Source organism: Kogia breviceps, chromosome 7 (assembly GCF_026419965.1).
Source record: "Kogia breviceps isolate mKogBre1 chromosome 7, mKogBre1 haplotype 1, whole genome shotgun sequence".
Lineage (NCBI taxonomy): Eukaryota > Metazoa > Chordata > Mammalia > Artiodactyla > Physeteridae > Kogia > Kogia breviceps.
The window spans coordinates 14,405,442-14,412,749 of NC_081316.1; the positions used below are offsets into that span (position 1 = coordinate 14,405,442).

At 44.2% G+C, this 7,308-nt stretch overlaps 1 non-coding gene across 1 annotated transcript; it reads right to left on the minus strand.

Annotated features, from left to right (window-relative positions):
- Positions 1–469: 469 nt before the first annotated feature.
- On the minus strand, positions 470–542 carry TRNAG-GCC (transfer RNA glycine (anticodon GCC)). Its single transcript has one exon. It is a non-coding gene; the product is annotated as a tRNA-Gly (tRNA).
- Positions 543–7,308: the final 6,766 nt, after the last annotated feature.

A 7,308-nucleotide genomic window follows, 5' to 3' on the forward strand; every position in this document is an offset into this window, starting at 1 on the left:
ATAAATAAATATTTGCTTTATAAAATGCTTGCTTTATAAAAAACAAACAACATCAGACATGTGGGATTTCTTTGTCCCTTTTCTATAACCTGTCATCCAACACAGAACATTCCAGTGGTTACTTAATGTTTCATTAATCCTGTCTCAGTATGAGTCAGCACACTTTTATTGGTAAATGATGGAAAACACAACTTAAATTGGTTCAGTATTTTTTTAAGGTGGGGAGAGGGTGTATTTGTTCATGGGACTGAAAACTACAGAAGAGCTGTCTTCAGACGTGGCTTGACGCAAGGCTCAGTAGTGTCACCATGATCTAGTGTCTCTCTCTCTCTCTCCCTCTCTTTGTTTTTATTTTTTTATTTTTTAAAAAACATTTATTTATTTATTTGGCTGCACCGGGTCTTAGTTGCAACATGCGGGATCTTTAGTTGCAGCATGCAGGATCTTTGTTGCGGCATGCGGGTTCTAGTTCCCTGACCAGGGATTGAACCCAGGCCCCCTGCATTGGCAGCACAGAGTCTTAACCACTGGACCACCAGGGAAGTCCCTCTCTCTTTGTTTTTACCCTGCTTCCCTGGTTCCCTTTTGGACAGGTCTTTCAAATAGCAGTTCCAGACCTGTTACTTCGCCACTTCGAGGCCCTCAGAAGAGAAAGATCTTCCTTTCTCCAGCAATGTGAACAAAATCCCAGGTCTAACTCTCATTGGCCTGAATTGGATCACATGTTTAATCACATGTTTATCCCTCAACCCATCACTGTGGCCAAACACATGGGATGTGCCACCTCCCTGTACCTGGGGTCAGATGCCCTTTCCGGGAGGGGTCAGCATGTGGACTGAGAAGGGTGGATGCAGGAAAAACCATATGAAGTTAACAAAAGAAGGGATGCTGAATGGCAGAAACGATGTCTAGTCACTCATGTTGAGAATATATTGTCATTCCAGCTACTAACAAGACACTAGTAATACAGGGGCAAGGCACATTTGGGGGGTCATCTCTCTTATTCTATCCATCACAGTCCTGCAGGAGCTGGCTGTCCTCTGGCTCTCTGCCCAGCTCACCCCTCCCCACCCAGAGTGGGAGCCCCCAGCAGCCATCTTTCCTCCGTACATTCCAGCTTAAGAGCCTAGAGGTGACTGTCCAGTGGAAGTGTCACCCTGACGCATGCAAAGCCAATCAGATCCTCTCTCCTGACACTTTTCGGGATTTCACAGACAGCTAGATGTTGTCTGAGGGTGGGTGGCTGAAGCTGCATGGATCAGGACCAGGCCTCTCCCACTACGCGGAACATAGTGAGAAGACCCAGGCTGTGGAAAGGTGAAAAGATGCTGCCTGCCCTTCCTGCTTCCAAACCCTGAAGAGGCCTCATAACGTGCATACTTGGGTCCCCTGGGATACATCCCCTTTCTAATTTCCTTAAATTAATCTCTGATTCTTGCAACAAAAAGCACCTACTATGTGCCAGCATAGCCCTTCCCCTCACAAAGTTACAGGGTCTTATAATTCAATAAGAAAAACTCATCATACACTTTAAAAAAAAAAAAAGGTCAAAGGCTAAAAATAGGCAGTAGGCAGTTCACAGTCCAGGAACAACAGGTGGCCAGCAAAGCGTAGCTCAACTTTACTTGTATTCAGGAAACTGCTGATTAAACAGCAAGATATTGTTAGTCACCCAATTGATTGGCAAAGATTTTAAAGTTTGATACTCTTGGGAATGGGGAAGGTATGAGGAAAGGGGGACACACAGCTGGGAATGTGTCAACTACTAGGGCCAATTTGTTTTTGTTTTTTAAATTAATTTATTAATTTTTGGCTGCACTGGGTCTTTGCTGCTGCGCACGGGCACGGGATTTCTCTAGTTATGGCAAGCGGGAGCTACTCTGTTGCACAGCACAGTCCCTAGGTGTGCGGGCTTCAGTTGTGGCACGCGGGCTCAGTAGTTGTGGCTCACAGGCTCTAGAGGGCAGGCTCAGTAGCTGTGGCACACAGGCTTAGTTTCTCTGTGGCATATGGGATCTTCCCGGACCAGGGCTCGAACCCGTGTCACCTGCATTGGCAGGCGGATTCTTAACCACTGCGCCACCAGGAAAGCCACACTAGGGCCACTTCAGAAAGCAATTTAAGCAAATCTATTGAAATCTAAAAATGCACAAACTCCTAAAGGCAATGTGGTATCCTGGATTGGATCCTGAAACAGATAAAGAACATTAGTGGAAAAGCTAGTGTTATGGACTGAATTGTGTCCCCTCCTAAATTCATATGTTGAAGGCTTAACCCCCAATGTGACTGTGTTTGGAGACGGCCTTTAGAGTGGTAATTAAGGTTAAATGAGGTCATAAGGATGCGGTCCTAATTCCATAACACTAGTGTCCTTCTAAGAGGAAGAGATACCAAAGAGCTCTCTCTCTCTCTCCCCATGCAGGTGTGCACAGAAGAAAAGCCATGTGAGGACACAGGGAGAAGGTGACCCTCTGCAAGCCAAAGAGAGAGGCCTCATAAGACCTGCTGGCACCTTGATCTTGAACTTCCAGCCTTCAGAACTGTGAGAAAATAAGTTTATGTTGTTTAAGTCACCCAGTCTGTGATATTCTATCATAGCAGCCTGAGCAGACTAATACAACTAATGAAATCCAAATAAAGTCTAGAGTTTAGTTCACAGTAATATGCAAAAGTTGGTTTCTTAGTCTTAACAAACGTACCGTGATAATATAAGATGATAACATTAGAGGAAACTGGGTGAGGGATATACGGGAACTCTCAGTACTCTGCAGCTTTTCTATAAATCTGAATTTATTCCAAAATTTTAAAAAGTTTATTTGCAAAATGCACATACCCTCTGATCCAGCGATTCTACACTGGAGAAACGTACGTGTACAAGAAGATATGGATAAAGGGTGTTCCTTGCATGTCAGGTAATGACAACCCAGGAATTACCTAACTGTCCTTCAGTAGGGAAAGAGCTGAATAAGCCAGAGAATGTTCATGCTATAAATACTATATGGCAGTAAAAAAGAATGAGGTAGAGCTATGTGTATTCAAGTGATTAAAGTAAGATGCAGAAGGATTTAAGTTATTCAATAAAATACTATCATGAGAAGAAGAGGAAGAGTTGCGGGGAGATGGAGCAGCTTGGAGGCTGCTGAGGCTTTCAGGTGGGTGGGCACCTCTGCCCCCTTGGGCACTCGGTGCCCACTGCCCCTTGGGCATGTCTCCTCCTTCCCGTTTCTCTGTCTTCTTTCTTCTCCTTAACTGTTCACTAAAAACAGTCATTGTATTTCATTAGGTTATATTTGCCCAATTCTTAGGGAAAGACCAGCACTTTTCTGATTATCTCCCCATTTATTCATGCAATATATACGCAATTACTATTTCTTGTATGTGGCCTTCAGGAAGTTCTATGAAACAGCAGCCCTGAAATGTCATGTTCTCTGTAATCAAGGACTCGCCCAGTGTGCAAAGCTGGCAGCAGTGCAGGGATACAGAGAAGCTGCCGCCTGAACTATTGGGACATTTTACATCCTTTGCGGGGTCCTTTCGGTTTTATAATGTTGGGGAATGTGAATGGTCCCCAACATTCCATGTCCAATCACACAAATGCCTTTAGTTTCTAACTCCTAAGTGTCTCTCCCCTGCTGACCGAACTTTCGGAGCCTGTTGTTAAAAGGTATTGAGGTGGACTGCCCTCGTGGCGCAGCGGTTAAGAATGTGCCCGCCAATGTAGGGGACACGAGTTCGAGCCCTGGTCCGGGAAGATCCCACATGCCGCGGAGCAGCTGGGCCCGAGCGCCACGACTACTGAGCCCGCACTCTAGAGCCCACGAATCACAACTACTGAGCCCGCGTGCCACAACTACTGAAGCCACACACCTAGAGCCCGTGCTCCACAAGAGAAGCCACCGCAATGAGAAGCCCACGCACCGCAACGAAGAGTAGCCCCCGCTCGCCGCGACTAGAGAAAGCCCGCGCGGCAACGAAGACCCAATGCAGCCAAAAATAAATAAATGAATGAATAAAATTTTTTTAAAAAAGATACTGAGGCACATTAAAAATTTTAGGCATTTATTTGAGAAAAAATCCATCCAAATTGGTCATTATCAAATGGGAAGTAGTTAGAAGCACTCCACAGATGGGAGCTGAGGAAAAACTTTTATAGAGAAAAGGTGGAAGCAAAGTAAGGAAATTACTGATTGACTACAGCTTCAACGCTATTTGGCTGTTAATGATTGGTTGCTAGGTTTTGCTTTCATAACCTCGAGGTATTTACAGGTTAACATTTTGGTTTGCTTACGTAGGTGCCGGAGGCCCTAGAGCCACCTCAGTCTAATGGTCTCCGTTTAAATTAACAATTCTCCTTTTTAGTCATCCGGAGGATGAACAAAAGTTTAGTATTAGCCCCATTCTCAATCACTATGAGAGTTAAATTGCTCTGTACGCGGGCCTCTCACTGTTGTGGCCTCTCTCGTTGCGGAGGCTCCGGACGCGCAGGCTCAGTAGTTGTGGCTCACGGGCCTAGTTGCTCCGCGGCACGTGGGATCTTCCCGGACCGGGGCACGAACCCGCGTCCCCTGCATCGGCAGGCGGACTCTCAACCACTGCGCCACCAGGGAAGCCCAATTGCTCTTATCAGGTTATGATGTCAGATCCATAGAAGAATTGCTTTTGCTGTTTATCCCATTTTACATCTTGTTTCTGTTTCTCCAAGCACCGTGAGACCATCTGATTTGCTGCTGATGGCTGCAAACGTGCATTTGAGATCTTTGAGGCAACACAGGCCACCAGGGAGACTGCGATATGACTGCTGGGGAATAATACCAAAAGACTGAAGTATACTCCTTAGCCAGGGCCCCCATACACCAAACCAGTTGGTATCAAGTAAATCAAAGAATGTACCTGATGTGGTACCAATCTGTTTTAGCCAAGTATCTTGTCTGTTCATTTCTTGTATTTGAGTTTTTACACCACCAGAGGTGTTAATTCAGGTACAGCAGGAGGTGTTAACCATGGCACAGACCCCTTGTTCAGCCAACAAATAATCTAAAGCAATTTTACTATCTAAAACCACCTTAGCTAGAGAGCCTAGGTACTTTTGTTGTGTAGCCAAGGCCTTAGCAGTAGACTCAGCTATGGTTACCCAACGTACTGAAAGACCTCCTAAATATATGGGCCTGCCAGCAAGCCTATAAATGGTCTGATTTACATTGGCTGCTCTGCAGTGTTTTTTATACATATATTAAGTGAATCACATTTTCCCATCCCAGGGTTGGACTCAATTGAAGCAAGGAAAGGGGATATGCAGATTTAGTATTTTTACCTTTATAAAAAATTGAGCTGCTAAACAATTTAGGCACACAGTGGCATTTGGGATTTCAGTGAAATTACTTATAAGGTAAACTAAAGGGTCTCTCCCTTCATGTTTGGTTTAGCATGACAAATCCAGCAGTTAGTTAAGTTTCCTGTAGCTATTGTTTGTGAAATCCTAATTATAGTGTTATCTTTCCATGCATTAATGAAGAGGAAAAGCAGAGAGCAAGTAGGTGAAAGGGATAAAGATTTCGTACTGGAGATAAAGATCTTGATCTGTGATCTTGAGAGAGCTGTCCACCTCAAGATGTCATTTGTTTCTGGGGAGGAATCTCCCAATTTTAACTTTAGATTTCTGGCTAGTATGCAGTTCCAAGAGTCTGGAGGAGCTCGTTACAACTGGGAGATGTGGACCCAAGGTTCAAGTCTCTGAAGTTTGGCTGCCATCTGGGTAGTGAGGAGAACCTGAATGGTCCCTTCTAACGAGGTTCAAGGGCAGTCTTTCTCAAGTGTCATTTCCTGAGAGGAAGACCCACTCCCCAGTTTCTAAGTTGTAGAAGGCTCGACAATCTGTAGGAGGGTCGTGGAAAGCTTCTTTTACCTGGTGGAAATACACTTTGGCATAATACATTAAAGCTTTACAATATTGAAACATAACAGAATTTGAGTACAGGAGACAGATGTGGTTCTATCACCAAGGGCACAGGTTTTCCCGTCACTATTTCATAAGGTATTACTTTATCCTTTCCCATAGGTGTTGATCTAATCACCATTAAAACGAATGGTAGAACTTTAGGCCAGGGAAGTCCAGTTGATTCTGTTAATTTGGCTAGTTAAATAAATTAATTAATTAAAAAAATTTTTTTTCACGTAGGTCTTGGGCTATTTTTCTAGAGCCTTTTGGGCCATCCCTGGCAGAGCAGTTTGCATGTGGGTCTTTAATATCACTCTTGGGGGCTTCCCACTGGGCTTCAGTCATTTATTTTTGGGCATTGCTAGGTCCTAATGTCATATGAATAAACTGGCAGTGATCTGGGAGACCATATCATAGGCTGCAATTAGAATTCTAAGTTCCTCATAAAAATTTTGAGGATTCTCTTGAGGATTTGGAGAACCTTTTATGATGGCCCCAATTCAGCCTTTTACCATGAGAAAAGATGGTTACATTTAGTATTCAAGGCTCAGCAGAGGGCCTCACTTTAAAAGGCAACTGAGTGGGACTTCCCTGGTAGAGCAGCTGGTGAAGACTCCATGCTCCCAAGGCAGGGGGCCTGGGTTTGATCCCTGGTCAGGGAACTAGATCCCACATGCACGCCACAACTAAGAGTTCACATGCCTCAACTAAGGAGCCCAGGAGCCGCAACTAAGGAGCCCACCTGCTGCAACTAAGGAGCCCACCTGCCACAACAAAGACCCAGCACAACCAATAAATAAATAAATTTTTTAAATAAAATAAAAGGTGTAAAGGGATTGGTAGGTTCAGAAAATTTAGGGAGGGGAGGTTTAGTGGAAGGAGCAGTTGGAGTCGAGTTAGTGTTAACTGTTTAGATTTTTTTAGATTCACTGTCAATTTGTTGCTTAAACTTTTCATTTGTGTTTTGTAAAGAATCTTTTAAAGAAGCAATTTTCAATTCATTGAGTTTCTAAGATGCTTCAGCATACCAGTAAAAAAAAAAAATGCACCCCATTGTTTTGGGGAGATTTTGGGACCCTTTTTTTCTCTAGAGCACCTTGTAAAGATATGCTTGTCTAGGTCAAAAGTTCCCTACTGTGACCACTGCAAATTTAAGGTTATCTTTGGTAAGGTTAACCCACTGGTTCAGAAAAACACAGATTCTGGGCCCATAATTTTACACATATAGTTATCCAGGGTCCCAGACAGAGGAGTCCCAGATTTTTTGGACTCAGAGAACCAATTTTTCTCTTTTTTTCCCCCTTATTACCTGAGGCCTCACACTGGACCTGTTGCAGGAAGGTGGACCCCTTCCAGGGCCCGAGGGTGGGCTC